Genomic DNA, 16281 nt, shown 5'->3' on the forward strand with positions numbered 1-16281 from the left:
TTGTAACCAGAGAATGATATGTTTAGTATGATTTCAACTGCATTTGAAAAGTAATGTGCAGAATGAATTTTTAAATATTTTAAACTTATAGATAACAAACTTTATTTTCTGTATTACAATCTTTATGATACAATACATAATTTAAAAATCAGTTGGCAGACTTGACCTCCCTCTCTTCTCATCAGAAATTAACCTCTGGGTGCCCTGTCCAATTATCTGATTGAACTTTCAGGAAATAGGGTGGGCCTCCTCAAAATGTGGGCTTTTAAGGATAGCTGCATTTATATGGCTGAATTAGGTACCCAAGCATGTTTGAACTTTTACTATGCCTGGATGCTTAGGTGCTATTTTCATTTTTGTTTTATTTCCTAAATGATTTCATATTATAGATAAATGGTACTTAGTGTTTTATAGTTTATAAATATATTCACACTATCAGCAATAAATTCTACAGCTTTTAATAATGTCGAATATAAATGGTAATTGATTTTTTAAAAAACATTTTTTGAGTATCTACCATCTGCCAGTGACTGAAAAATAGAATTCCCTTAAGGAAGTCATTGTCTGACAAGACTGAAGAATAGAATTCCCTTAAGGAAGTCCTTGCCTGACAAGACAGACAGACATCCATGGGCCCTTCGTACAACAAGATGAGTGTCATAATCGTGTATTGAACAGACTGCAGTGGGTTGTAGAGGAAATGGAGAAGCAGTTATTTCTTAGAGGGCTGGTGAGATGACTGTTCTCCAGTGAGATAACTCTTGAGCAGGACTTTGGAAGATGGGCACCATTTTTGCCAGGAGAATGGGAGAAAAGGGAAAAAGCATGAACAGAAATGTAGGAGTGTAGAAATACGTGGTGTTCAGAAGCCACTAAAAGGTTTTGTATTTGTATTTCCAAATACAAACCTTTGTATTTGGAAAGAAAATGGAGATCAGTGATTATAACAAGGAGACCCAAGAAAAGTTGTTTTTAGTCTTTTTTTTTTTTTTTTGCATGCTTTTCTATGTGATAATTGTGTGAGCATCCCCAGATTTTAGATTGCAACATAGATAGGACAAGCTTTACATTATGCACAGTTCTGGCCAGCCAACCATATGGCCTCTCATAGCTGTACGTCAGAGTGTCCCTTCTAAAAGTCTGGGTAAACAACGAGCTACAGGAATGAGATCAGCTAAGAAGCCATTGCATTGTTCCATATCACCACAGGAAGAGTGATGGCTTAATCAGGGCCGTGATAACAGAAATGGATGAGAGGGAATATATTTGCCTATGTAGCCTTGGTGTCAGAGTTTTGTGGGGACAGGGAGAGAAAGGAGTTAATAGATCAGTGTTTCTCAGATTTCAATGTGCATATGAATTGTCTAGGGATTTTATTCAAAGGTAGATTCTGATTCAATAGGTCTTCTGTGGGGCCTCAGATTCTGCTCCCAAGTGATGCCAACATTGTTGGTCCATGGTCCAGTGACTAATTAACAAGGGTGAGATAACGTGGGTGTGAGGCTCTAATGACTAGATGATGATGTCATTATCTGAAATATCTGAAATGGGGAATACCAGAGAAAAGAAAGTTGGGGAAAACATGGAGGATGGGGTGAAGTTTTTATGGGACATTCAGGTATAAAAATTGTAGACAGCTGAATGTTTGGATACTAAGCTTGAGAGAAAAATCAAGCCTAGAGATACAAATTTGGGAATAAGCATTTAATTGCTTATAGTAAAAGTCACGAGAATGAGTGACATTACCTACAAAAAAGAGAGAATATTAGAAAATGTATCTATTCCTTCATCATTCAAAGGCCTCATCTTTTAAAAAGAAAAATATACCTATTTGCTAAAATTTTAATGTCCATTTAAGTGACTATAAACCAGCAATGGGAAATAAATTGGATAGGTAGCTTCCTCCCTATGAACAATCTCTAGGTGTAAATTAAGGGGAGAAGTCTTCTTTGGAAAACCCCGTTTTTCCTTGGTAATGACCAAAGATCAAGTTAAAAATTCATTAAGGTATCTTTTCTTATGAGATATTATTCGTATAAAGAATCTTCAAAATGCCAGACAGTCTTCTGACCTTTGGGGGTTAAATTAAAAGCAAATAAAATGAATCCCTGAAACAATGGATTGACAAATGGTGTGATAGGAAAGTGTAGTGTGATGTGAAAGCACACACATCGGGAATATGTGACTCGGTGTGGAGACAAGGGATGGCCTTCCTGAGGAAGTAGCATTAAGTTGAGACCAGAAGGGTGAGTGGAGGTGACCTATAAGAAGAAGGGAAGGTCATAACAGTAATGACTTGGAGGGGAGAGACCCAGCAGGTTGGAGAAGTTCAGTGTGGCTGACCATGGAGTGGGGAGAGTGAGGGGGGTGACTGATGAGCTCCCAGAGGTGAACAGAGCCCCTGGTGAGGCCTGTTCCTCTGGGACTTAGCAGAGAGAAGAGGGAGAAAATGATGTATTTTCCCAAGGAAAAACTGTTATTCTGCTTTGATATAGTTCAAACTATAGTCTTACATATACGGTTTTACAAGGCTTTTATGGACTGGCCTAGTAATGACATGACTCATAGTAAAATTGTTTCTATAGGAAAAATGTTTTGGGCTTCAAAAGCTGTCCTAAAATTTAACTTTCAGATTTTTTTTTTCCATTTGGGAACTGCTTGGATAAGAGTACAATTCTAATGGTTTTTGTTATTTCTGCTAAAAGTGTGCTTTCTCTGGTGTTTATCTATGTGGCTACAGTGTTGATTTTCCACCTTCTGATATGAATCAAAGCTATCATTGCACAGATGCGGATGAAATGTTGTTTTATTTTCTTGACCAGATTCTGCAAATGTATGGAAATAGAGAAATCTTTTTATAAATTATTTAGTTTTCAAAGTGTGTGTTCTTCAAAGTTAAGGATTCCCTCTGTAAACTATATTGTGGTATACTGTGTTATATACCATGAAAATATGCAAAATGAAACTACCATGAAAATTGTTATAAACAAAAAGTAAAAGAGATTGGTATGTTTTCACTATTGAAGTCAAATAGAATTCAGAAGGTAAACAATAAAGGATAAAATACCTAGCTTTAATAATACTTTAATAACCATGAGCTTATCATCATAATCATGTTCATTACTAGCTATCATTATCATGAATAATACTTGATATTTTAAAGCAGGAAACATCAACTGTTAAGGCCACTCCCTTTGTAAAATGGATCTATATGAGTTTCATTTTCTTTAATAAATGAAACTTTAGGCTGAAACTCTCAAATTCCCTTGTCTTCAACCTGCAAAGTTAATTTCATCCACATGAAATTAACACAAAGTTAATTTCATCCACAACATGCAAAGATAATTTCATCTTGTGAAAGTATCTTTCTTTCTATATCACTTAGAATGCTTTCAGCTGGTGACAGAAGACCCACCTGAAAATATCTTATATAATAACTGCATTTTATTATCTCCTATAACTAGAAATCTGGAAGAAAGATGGCTTTTTAGTTGGCTCATGTAGCAGCTAATCGTTACCATCAGACTCTGTGGCTGTTTCTGTCTTTTCATTCTACCATCCTACATAAGTTGAATTTTGTCTTCAGACTTTTCCCCTCCTCATCTCAAGATGGCAGCTTTAACTCTAAGATTGACATATTCATATCAAAGCACCCATGACCGTAAGAAAAGAAGGTGAGTTTCTTATGTCTTTTTTAAAAATGAAGAAAACTTTCTTAGAAGCCTCCTAGAAAACATGATCTTATTAGCCAAATTGCATCTTATACCCGTTTCTAAGCCAGCCAATGGCGAGGGGTACAGAAGTCCTGTGCTTGGCTTAGACTAGTCAAGATTCATGGCCCTCCACTCCCAAGGTGAAAAAAAATTAGGAGTTTATTATCAAGAAAGAAGGGAAGACTGGGTAGGCAACCGCTAATGTCCGCCATACCTTCCAAGGCCAATTTATTTGCCTAGACTCTTAATTCATTTCTGCCTCTTAGAAGACTTTATTAATAATTGCTTCTTGCCTTCATATTTAGTCTTTCTAATTCTTTTTCTTCAGGCTTATTGAAAGAAGAGTCTACCTGTGCTGCCTTCATGTTTTCCTTTGCCATTTATTCCTTAAATTCCTTGCAATCTGGATTTTGTTCCTCCTAATAATAAACATTTCTGTCAACAACAGTGACCACCTGATTCCCAAATCCTTTGCCAGTGTCTTTTGTTTTCTGGATTTTTTATTGTTTCATTTTTTTGTACATTATTTTATTCTTTATTATTTCCTTCCATCTACTTGCTTAGGTTTGGTTTGCTTTTCTTTTTCTAGGTTCTGTCTTCTTAAGGTAGAAGATTAGATTATCCACTTGAGATCTTTCTTTTTTAATATAGGTATTTATAGCTACAAATTTCTTTCTGAGTACTATTTTCTTTAACTGTATCCAATAAGCTTTGGTATGTTGTATTTTAGTTTTCATTAACCTCAAGGTATTTTCTAATTTTCTCTCTTTGATCCATTTGGGTATTTAGGGGTGTGGTTCCCCCCATCTTTGTGAATTTCCTAAAATTCCTTCTGTTACTGATTTGTATTATAATTTCATTCTATTGTTTCTGATAACATTCTTTGTGTGATTAATCTCTTTAAATTATTGAAGGTTGTTTATGGCCTAGGATATGATCTGTTTTGGAAAATGTTTCCTATGCACTTAAGAATGCATATTGCCTTGTTGGCTGGAGTGTTATGTAGTTATCTGTAGGTCTAGTTGTCTTACAGTGTTGTTCAAATCTTCTGTGTTCTTGTTGATTTTCTTCTTGGTGTTTTTATCTAGTTTTGAAAGAGGATAAGTCTCCAATTATTTTTAAGTTGTATATATCCCTTCAACTCTGTCTTTTCTTCCTTCTGTTGTTAGGTGCATATATGCTTCTAATTGCTATATCTTTCTGATGGATTGACCCTTCTGTCATTATGAAGTATTTCTCTTTAGTAATATATTTTTGTTTTAAAGTCTATTTTGCCTGATTATTTTATGTTTACTGTTAGTATGGTATAGCTTTCACTTTCAACCTATTTATATGATTGAACCTAAAATGTGTCTTCTATAGATTTTATATAGTGGGAATCTTTGTTCTTTTTCTTTTAAAAAAATACAGCCTGATAATCTTTCTTTTGATTAGATTGTATAATCTGTTCACATTTAAGGTAATTACTGATAAGGTTGGATTTATGTCTGCAAGTATGACTTTTGTTATCTATAAGTCTCAAGTCTTTTGTTCTTTTCTTTCTTGCCTTCTTTTGAATTAAGTAGATATATTGTAATGTGATATTTTAATTCTTTTGCTACTTTTAAAATTATATATTTTGAATTATCTTCTTAGTGGGTTGCTCCAGGGTTTACAAGGTACATCTTGATTTATAAGAATTTCACTTCTGATTTTACTTACTTTAACCAAAATATATTTCCTCTATCACTCAGTTTCCCTCCCCACCTTTTTGTGCTGTTATTGATGTATATACTATGTCAAACCCAACAATACACTGTTGTAATTTTTACTTTTTTTTATTTGAAGAAGCTGAGACAAAGGAAAGCAAGTACATACTTAGTTGTATTGACCTCTCTATTTTTCATTTTCTTTACATATTTCTGCAGATTTGAGTTAGCTCTGGGGTCATTTTCTTAATCCCGTAGAAGTTTGTTTTCACCTGCTTCTTTTGTACTGTTATCGTCTAAATATATAACAATGAATGTTGTTAGCTCTATAATAAAATTATAGCTACAGTGTTTAATTGAATTACTCTTTAAATCAGTTAAGAGAAGAAAGGGGAAGAAATGTGCAATTACAGTGTCTTTTGCAATTATGTATGTAATTTCCTTTACTGGAACACTCTGTTTTTTGGGTCTTCCAATTACTGTTTGGTGTTACTTGCTTTCAGCCTAAAGAATTTCCTTTAGTATTTCTTGTAAAACAGATATTCTAGCAATAAATTCTCTGTTTTTATTTTTCTGCAAATGCCTTAATTTCACCTTTATTTAAAAAATACAGTGTTGCTGGATACATGATTAACAATTCACAGTATTTTACTTTAGCACTTTGAATATTTAATTCCATTGCTTTCTGGTCTCCTTTGTTTCTAATGAGAAGTCAGTTGTTAATCTTATTGGGGGCTCCCTTGCACTTGTCTGGTTATTTTTTCTTGCTGCTTTCAAGATTTTCTCCTTGTCTTTGGCTCTCAAGATTTTGCCTATAATGTGTCTGGAAGTATATCTCTTTGCACTTATCCTACTTAGAGTTTGTTGAGCTTCTTGGATGTGTTGATTAGTATTTCTTTTTGTTTTATCAAATTTGGAAAGATTTCAACCATTATTTATTTATTGTTCTTTTTCATTCATTCTTTGTTTTCCCCTCTCTCTGAGACAGGGTCTTACCCTATCACCGAGGCTGGAGTATAGTGGCACCATCTCCGCTCACTGCAGGCTCTACCTCACTGCAGGCTTGGGCAGTCTTCCCACCTCAGCCTCCTGAGTAGCTGGAACTACAGGTGTGCTTCACCCTGCCTGGTTAATTTTTTATATTTTTTATAGAGATAGAGTCTCACCATGTTTCCCGGGCTGGTATCAAATTCCTGGGCTCAGGCAATCCTCCCAGCTCGGCCTCCCAAGGTGCTGGAGTTACAGATGTGAACCACCATTATTTCTGTAAATATTATGGGTAGAAACTGGAAGACTATGGAGGAGCCAGATAGAAAAAACCTGTATGCCATAAATGGAGCATTAAGGGGGATTCTGTACAGAATAGAGATCCTAACATAGAGGGTTAGGGAAAATGAACAGTGCCAGTGGCTTGTTCATTTCCAGGGTGAAAATGCAGCCCCACCTTGGGAACTGAGGGGAAAAGGAGCCCCCATGTTCTTGACAGGACCTTCCTGGACTAGAGTTCCCAGAGTAACTAAAACAGACTAAGACATAAGTCAGAATTTGGAGGTGCAGGGGAGGTAAGGAGGGAGCAGGTCGTGGCTCAAATGCCACTTACAGGCTCTTACTAAGATAGAATATTTTCTTGAATGAATGTTTCTCCATTTATTATATGCTCTTCAAACAATTTCCAGTGAGTTTAAGTGATTGTTTTAAATAATTTTTTCCAGTTAAATTGTTTTTGTTGGGGAGAGGTTCTGTGGCAGTCTTCATTCCTCCATTCTGGAAGTTGTCTCTTGGTTTTGCTTATTAAAAAAAAAAAAAAAAGATATATCTTAAATCTCTTTTAATCTACAGGCTACTTTATAGATTATTTTGTGTTTTTTTTTTGTTTTGTTTTACTTTATAGATTCTTAACCTTTAGGTTCCTTCTCCATCCCTTTAATTTCCATACAGTTTACCTGTTGAAGAATCTGGGGTGTTTTGTCTGTAGAATTTCCCACGTTCTGGATTTTGATGTGTGCATACTTGTGTAGATCCACACGTTTCTCTGACCTCTCTAATTCCTATAAATTGACAGCTGTCCATAAACTGGATCAGACTAAGATTTGATTCCTTCAGCAGTTCTATAATTTAGGAGTTTAATGAAGTTTAGAATACCTCTGAGTCACCTGGTGGGCTTGTTATGATAAAACATAGATTACTGGGTCCTATGCCCAAGGCTTCTGATTCAGGAGATAGGAGGTTGGACCTGAGTATTTGTATTTCTGGCAAGTATCTTGAGTGAGGCTGAGGCTGCGTGTCTGGATAACCTGGATTTTTTTTCCTTTGATTTTTTTTTTAAGATAATGAATTGGTTCTCCATCATCTCTTAAAAGTGACCAGTTTTTTTAGAATATTATTATGAACTTTTAGAATTTAACGTATTAGTTTAATCTATTTCAAGTATTATAATTGAAGCTCAAATTATTCCATCTTTGGTGGCCAGTGGAAACCTTTTTTTTTAAAAAAACAAAAAACAACAGTCTCCCTCTATCGGCCAGGCTGGAGTGCAGTGGCGTGATCTCAGCTCACTGCAACCTCCGCTTCCCCAGTTCAAGCTATTCTTCTGCCTATAGCTGGGACTATAGGTACCCACCACCACGCCTGGCTAAGTTTTCTATTTTTAGTAGAGATGGGGTTTCACCATATTGGCCAGTCTTGTCTTGAACTCTTGACCTTGTGATCTGCCTGCCTTGGTCTACCAAAGTTCTTGGATTACAGATGTGAGCCACCACCCCTGGCTGGAAGCCTCTTAAAGTTAGCTCCTGAGTCCTAGAATCAGTTATTTCTCTTAGAAGCCCTGCTGTTTAAGGGGTGATAGTGTTTTTTCTCAGCCCTTTCTGTAGACAGAGGTCAGAAATATGTGCACATATTTAAGAAAAAATATTTCATAAGATTGATGCCCCCAATTCAAACTTGAAACTATGGTGAAGATTATAGTGTGTTTAAATCTTCCTTCTGTATCTCTTTCCTCTGTTTAACGAGATATAAGTGATTATAGAATTGGAAAGTCCCACAATTATTCATTTATCTTCATCCTATAGTGCAAACAACAGTCTCAGAATGACACCACCACAATACTACTAAAAACATTAAAATGCATATTTTTGCATACATTCTCACCTCCTCAATCACATTTAGCACTGGAGATGTCTTCTGAGACTTGAGTTTATTCAGCAACCATTTAGAACATCTTCTCTGTCTCACACTCACTGCTAGAAATGGGATACAAAGAGGAGTAAGATACATCCCTTTTCTCTAAAAGCGAAGGGTCAGGCTTATTGGGTTATGTATCATTCTGGTATAGGAAGACGTGGCCATAGAATCTGGGGTCCTGTTCTTCTTTAAAAGTAATGTTAATTCTTCTTTACTTGAATGTTTCTTAAAACCCTTTCTCTCTACTCTTATCAGGGAGCAGCTTCCTTTTGGTGGAGCTCCTTAATACTTTCTAATCTTCCTTACCTAGTATATTAAAACAGAGAGAGAATAAGAGAAAGATATAGAGTTTATTTTAAGGAATTGGCTCATAGGATTTTGGGAGTTGGCAAATCAAATGTGTAGAATACACCAGCAGGCTGTACATTTAAGTAAGAGCTGATAATAATCTTGAGTCTAAAATTTGCAAAATAAGTTAGTAGGCTGGAAACTCAGGCAGCATTTCTATGTTACCATCTTGACGTAGACTTGCCTCCTCTTCAGGTAACTTTTGTCTGCACTGTTAAGGCCTTCATCTGATTGGATAAGGCCCACCACAGTATGAAATCTGCTTTATTTCAGGTCAGCTGATTGTAAATGTTAACTACATCCACAGAGACCTTCACACAACATCTAAATTAGTGTTATATCAAACAGCTAGCTATCATAACCTATCCAAAGTGACTCATAAAATTAACTGTCATGCCTAGGTTAACTGTTTATTGCCCAAATTGGGATTCTGTCTAAAAACAGTAAAATTATATAATTTTATTGGTTGACTGACAAATTGGTTTCATCATATTGGCAAAGCTATAAAATAGACCTATTAAGAAATTATTTTAAAAATTAAGTTGTTTTTAAAACATATTAACATATATCTGTATTCATTAAGCAAAACAACTGTTTTAACATTAAAAAGAACATAAGTAGAATTCTCAGTAAAAGTTAACATACATTATTTACTTTCTTAGCTATAATTTGTACCTAATATATAAGCTCTCAATTTTTCTGGAAAAAATATTTTAAAAATATGATTGTATTATCTTTAATAGCTTCATAAAACTATAGTCTTTTTCAAGGTGCATTTTGTGATTGATACATTTGAACTTATTGATTTTTTCCAAGTTACAATTTTCTATATAAATTGTGATTTTTAAATTTGAGAATGTAATCTCTACGTCGATACTGAGGTACCTGATAAGTTTAAAGCAAATTTTATTAAATTTTTATTTTGTAATATGTAAATATTCTAGCACATATAGTTTCACAGCTACTGTTTAAAGAAAACAGTAAAGTTTATTTGCAGCACCTTTATTCAACAAAATTTTTATGCTACATCTTGTCAAATAAATTGTGTCTGTTAAGAAAATCTTTTAAACATCTTAACCAAATTTAGATGCTGCTAAATTGTAGGCATTCTCAAGTTCATATTATTTTAGTACACAATATAAACTTATCTAAGTAAAAAAATAAGTTCTCCATAAAAATTAAATCTTGAATGAAGAAGTTCTGTCTTCGTTTAGGCTGCTATATCAAAACATCACAGACTGGGTGACTTAAAACAACAATGCATTTCTCACGGTTCTGAAGGCTGGAAAGTCAAAGATCAAGGCACCAGCAGATCAGTTTCTGGTGAAGGCCTGCTTCCTGGTTTGCAGACCTAGTTTAATCTTCTCATTATGTCCTCACATGGCCCTTCCTGGGTGTGTGCACTTGGATGGGGGTGGCAGGGGGAGAGAGAGAGAGAGAGATCTGTTTCTTTTTATAACAGCATTAATCTCATCAGGAGGGCCCCACCAACATGACCTAATCTAACCCTAATTAAAGGCTCTACCTCTGAATACCATCACATTGGGTATTAGGGCTTCAGCATAAGCATTCAAGGTGACACAAATGTTTAGTCCATAGCTATTTTCAACTGACTTTGAATGTAATGTTTGAATGAAAATTATCCATTATGTTGATGATTTTGCAAAGTGGGGCTTAAAAGTTTCAAAGAATTCTAAGACAGATAACAAAAAGAGAAAACATGGACTACTATGCTGAAATATTTTTTAAAATTCAGCATCAGCTTTATCACAAATATTTTAGTTCAATTTTTTTTTTTTTTGAGACCGGGGCATACTCTGTTGCCCAGGCTAGAGTGCAGTGGTTAGATCATAACTTACTTTAGCCTTGACCACCCAGGCTCAAGCAGTCCTCCCACCTCAGCACCCCCCTGTTCCCCAGTAGCAGAGACTACAGGGGCACGCCACCATGCCCGGCTAATTTTTATATTTTTTGTAGAGATGGGGTTTTGCCATGTTGCCTAGGCTGGTCTTGAACTTCTGGCTCAAGTGATCCTCCCATCTCATCCTCCCAAAATGTTGGGATTACAAGTGTGAGCCACCACACCCAGCTTTAGTTCAATTTCTTTAACCCTATGTGTGTGTATAAATGTTTGTAAATTTTGATTGGTAGAATGTCACAGCTTTTGTGGATTCAGTTGTGAAATATGTTTTCCCCAATTTTGATTGGTAATATATTGCAGTCAATATGGGCATAGTTATGAATTATATGTGAACCACAGCCAAGTCCAAGTTTATTTCTGTTCCATCATTTTTTAAGTTTAATAAGAACGTTGTGTTTTCTGTGATGCTGTACTCAGACAAGGTTTGTAATTGTGTTACCACTGTAAAAACAAACAAATTGACCCTTATTATTCACAGATTTTGTTTTCATGAATTTGTCTGCTTGCTATAGGTTGAGCATCTCTGATCTAAAATCAGAAATACTCTAAAATCTTATTTGAGTGCCAACATGATGCGCAGCATGATCCTCAAGGGTCATGCTCAAATGGAATACTTACTGGAGCATTTTGGATTTCAGATTTTTGGATTAGGGATACTCAGCAAGTACATAATGCAAATGTTTCAAAATTTAAAAAAAACCCAAATTCAAAACACTTCTGATCCCAAACATTTCAGGTAAGGGATACTCAACCTGTAAAATTGATTTGTAACTGCAAAATCAATATTTATGACACTAGTCATTCAACTGAGTGCATGACTACAAAAGGTACAGAATGGTGAAAAATTTGGATTGCTCAACACATTTCTAGTTGACAAGCTGATTTCCTTCAGCTCCCATATAGTAAACAAGTCTCCTTTTTGTGGTTTATATAGTGCCATGATTTTTGCTTTTTAAGGCTTCTTTGTAATTTCTGTGTTTAAAATGACTACCAAGTGTAGAACTCAAGTGCTGTACATTGCTCCTAAGTGCAAGAAGGCTGTGATGTGCCTTAAATAGAAAATATATGTGATAGGTAAACTTACAGTGCTGTTGACTATGAGTTCAGTGTTAGTGACTCAACAGTAAAGCCATACGTTACTTAACAACAGGGATAAATCCTGAGAAATGTATTGTTAGGTGGTTTTTTTCATTGTGAAAATATCAGAGCATATTCTTATATGAATCTGTAGCCTACTACACATGTAGGCTATGTAGTATAGCCTGTTGTTGCTGGGCTATGAACCTGTACAGTGTTACTATACTCAATTCTGTAGGCAATTGTTATACAATAGTAAATATTTATGTATCTAAACACAGAAAAGGTACAGTGAAAATATAGCTTGATAATCTTATGGGACCACCTCTATCTTATATTCAGTCTGTTGTTGACTGACACATCATGCAGTGCATGACTATATATTAATAAGGTATCCTGAAACAGAAATACACATAAAATGAGGTTATGTTTGATCAGCTAATTAAAATATAATCAGAAGCTCTCAGGAACCCAACACTGAATTTCCCTTATGAGTAAACAGTTTTTTATTCCCTAACTCAGTGTTCATGGTGACTTCATAGAACTTAACTACTGTGAATAATGAGAACCAACAGTAATCATGTCTTTGTTGTTGTCTTTGTTCTAAACTGATTTTAAGTAGCAATTACAGCAATGTCAGGTGTTGCATATTCTACAGAATGAACTTCCAAAAGTTTTACTTTGGTTTCATGAATTAGATGAAATGATCAAACCATTATTTTGAACTAACTGATTTTTCGATTTGCTTTGTCTCCTGATACTAATAGAAACCTGGCATCATTTAGCTGTGAATTTTTCTGTTAATGGAGCCAAACAGCTGTCACTTTACTTTGATGATGTAAAAAAAGATGCTTTGGAATCAGAACTAAGTGTGGTTTTTTTAAAAGCCATTTGATCTAGATGAAAAGTCCTGCTTTAGAGAATAATATGTAAAACACTTTCTGCTTTCATTAAATCCGTATCTTTAAGCTAGCCATGAGCAGGGACAGCAATATTCAGTATTTCTTCTACCTTCATCCAAGACTGGAGAAATTAGCTGTCCCTAGCTGCTCCTGCCTAAGTACACTTTTTCTGCAAGGTGACTGGGTGCTGTCTTTAAGAATGAAGTATGAGTTACAGTACATTTAGAAATGGGTTACTGCTAGGTGTCTTTCAGATTTAACCACATGTGAAATTGACAACTGGCTTCATTGCCCATGCATCTCACACATGGCTCAATGAGATTATGGCAGAGGCTAAAAGTACAAGTAAGTCCTAGCATATTTTAATGCTATCATTAAAAAAAAAATTAGAAATTGAAAAATCCAGGACAGATGGTAAATTGGTGGGACACTGGGTTAATGGCCGTAAATTGGGACTATCTCAGGCAAACTGACACATGTGCATACTTTTCCAGATGTGTGTTCTTTCAAAAATCTTTAAATCTCAAACTCTTTATTACTGTTTTCCTATCAAAAAGGCTGTGCCCTGAACATGAGTCACTTGTTTGTGACTATTTAGTAATGTCCACAGCATTATGCACATGGAAAAGAATGTAAAGCATTCTTCTTAGGCAGTTTTGTTCATTGTGGCATTTCTTTTTTTCTGGAACATTTTCTATTTATCTTAAAACTTTTATTAAATTTTGCATGCTTTCATTTTTAAAATAAAGACATTTAATCAACTATGGAATTAATTTATTCTAAATTGTTCTTTCTTAATAAAAATATACAGTTATTAAAAATGAAATTTAAAAATGAAAAGAAGGCACTTTTTAGATATATTTGATAAAAATGGATTATCTGAATATGATTATAATAATACTTTGTATTCTTTTACAGAATTAATTAAAAGGATTTATGGTATATCTCATGACTCTACAGGAGCCCTGGGAAATAGGTAAGTGACAAGCATTTTTTGAAGAGATATTTCTGAAACATTAAGTAATTCGATCTCATAGGTTCCTGGCAAAGTAGACAGTGGGGCATATCTTTCTTGAGTGATTTACCTCTTTTTCTCTTCAATAAAACATTTGTAGAAATATAATGTTTACATGAATCTACATGTAACATTTCCCTAATATCTAACAAATCATATTTTCCAGGGAAGTTTAGGTTTATTTTCTATAATAATTATAATGAGACTATTGTTTATAAGACACAGTATGGCATGTAGCAAAACTTAAAGCATTAAAAAAATCATGACATGCAATATGGTACCCTGGTTTCTCTCTAGGAATTGAAGAAAAGACATTTGTAGAAAAACAGGTGAAATATAAATAAAGTCTATATTTTCGTTAATAGTAATGAATTAGAAATTAATCAATGTTGATTTCTTAGTTTTAGCAAATGTCCCATGGTTATGTAAGATGTTTAACTTTATGGAAAACTGGATGAAGGGCATATAGGAACTCTATTCTATTTTTGTATCTACTTTGTAAATCTAAAATTATTTCAAAATAAAAGTTTACTTGAAATATAAAAGTCAAAGTTTATTGATTCAAAATTTATAGTTTAGAAGTAGATTTTCTGGACCATGGTTTAAAGAAATGAAAAATATCAATTACTTAAATCCAGAGTCCATGAAACCATTCCAAGGAAATACATAGCTATAGGTTTAAATTTTCAGTTTATAGGAAGTGATTTTATTTTTTAAACATTGATGATATGGTTTGGATTTGTGTCCCCACCCAAATCTCATGTCAATTGTAATTTCCAATGTTGGAGGAGGGGCCTGATGGGAGGTGATTGGATCATGGGGGCGAAGTTCCTTCTTTCTCTTCCTGTGATGGTGAGTGAGTTCTCATGAGATCTGGTTGTTTAAAAGTGTGTAGCACCTCCCCCTTCACACTCTTCCTCTTGCTCCGGCCATGTAAGATGTCCCTGCTTCCCCTTCACCTTCTGCATGGTTGAGAGTTTCCTGAGGCCACCCCAGCCGTGCTTCCTGTGCAACCTGAGGAACCATGAACCAATTAAACCTCTTTTCTTTATAAATTACCCAGTCTCAGATAGTTCTTTATAGCAGTGCAAGAATGGACTGATACAATGGGTATGGTGTTTGTGGACATCTCTTATATTTGGTTACAGGCTTTCTGTTTGATTCTTTAAGCCACTTGTGTTCTTTGGTACTTTTGTGTAACTTTTTCTGTTATTACAAGCAGGCCGTTTAAGTAGTTCCCAGTGCACTTCTTTTTCTTTTCTTTAGTGTATTGTTTAGAGATAAAGTCCAGTAATGTGACTCAGTAGTTTGGAGTTGAGACCCTATTAGTGTAGTTTTGTTCAGTCACACCACTTGAGCTTCTAGGTCAGGTAGTAGACATGGTAGACCTATTGTTAACCAGTATGAATAAAGATATAACTCTTATATAGCCATTTCTGTAATAGAGCTAAAATAATACAGAATTTATTGCTGTCAGATAATAGAAAGTCTCAGTTTCTAAAATGGACTCTAGCGTGATAACTATTTTAAATTTCTATAAATATTAAAAGACTTATAAGAAGGAAACTTTGTAGTTTGCTGAAGCTATTATGTAACGTTTCATTAAAAATGGTAAAGTAGCCGTGCAGATCTTGTGGATGGTTTCCTGCTTCTGCTGCCATATTTAATGATTTTAGTTAAATTTCATAAAGGGAAATAGCAATATGTTATACTTAAAGGATATAGACACTTACAGACGCATGCTGGAATAACTCTTGCAGAATAATTGTCGAGCTTGGAAATTTCTGTGTTGCTTTGTAGTCTTTAGTCAGAATTGGTGTTAATAATTTCATGTTAATAGACTTACAGCTCTATTTTTTAGTTGTTTAACATAATTGTGCTAACCTTGGTGGGGAAGTTTAGAAAAGGACAGGATAGTTTTCTCAGGCCAAGTTTAAATTACATCGATCATGTAATAGTTCACACAAACAAGAGAAGAAGCAAAACTTTTATTATTCTGTCCTAGAAGAGCATTAAAAGTGTTACTTTTAGGGGCATGCTTACCATTCAGTTGATTGTAATTTGTACTCACCAAAATGTAAATAAGAATAGCAAGTATATGTTGAACCCTTTCTATGTACCAGGCATTTATATTATCTCATATAGTCTTCACTATTACCTGTGAGATAGGTTGGAATTCCCTTTACAGATGAGGCTGAGAGAGTAACAGATGTCTCCAATCTAAGTCTGAGACGAGAGGCAGACAGAACAAGTGCCTGCTATGTACAGTACCTGTGGTTTGGTTCATGATGTTAGCAGCTTCCAGGAAATGCTGAGAAGTTTCCATAGCTGCCTAGTAAACATCAGATTACTTCAGCTTGTCTAGGTAAGAATATCTGATCACACTGGGTGACCTAGGGTGGATTCTCCTGGGGTGAGCAGCCTGGAGTAATGACTT

The 16281-nt window shown here is 34.9% G+C and overlaps 1 protein-coding gene and 1 long non-coding RNA gene across 16 annotated transcripts in view; one reads left to right on the forward strand and one right to left on the reverse strand.

Annotated features, from left to right (window-relative positions):
* The window catches only part of ZNF438 (zinc finger protein 438), a 175972-nt gene that overhangs the window by 26642 nt on the left and 133049 nt on the right, over positions 1–16281 (forward strand). For all 15 annotated transcript variants that reach the window (XR_010339527.1, XR_010339528.1, XM_064368508.1 and 12 more), the window contains exon 2: positions 13748–13805. The gene's annotated coding sequence lies outside the window, so the exon portion shown is untranslated. The remainder of the gene's footprint in view (positions 1–13747; positions 13806–16281) is intronic.
* Positions 7034–8634, reverse strand: LOC110567074 (uncharacterized). The gene is made up of 2 exons (XR_002477545.2): positions 8549–8634; positions 7034–7188 (listed from the first exon to the last, which is right to left on the reverse strand). It is a non-coding gene; the product is annotated as an uncharacterized LOC110567074 (long non-coding RNA).

This window comes from Aotus nancymaae, unplaced genomic scaffold (assembly GCF_030222135.1).
Source record: "Aotus nancymaae isolate 86718 unplaced genomic scaffold, 86718_ANA_hifiasm-v0.15.2.pri h1tg000077l, whole genome shotgun sequence".
In the NCBI taxonomy this organism is placed as follows: Eukaryota; Metazoa; Chordata; class Mammalia; order Primates; family Aotidae; genus Aotus; species Aotus nancymaae.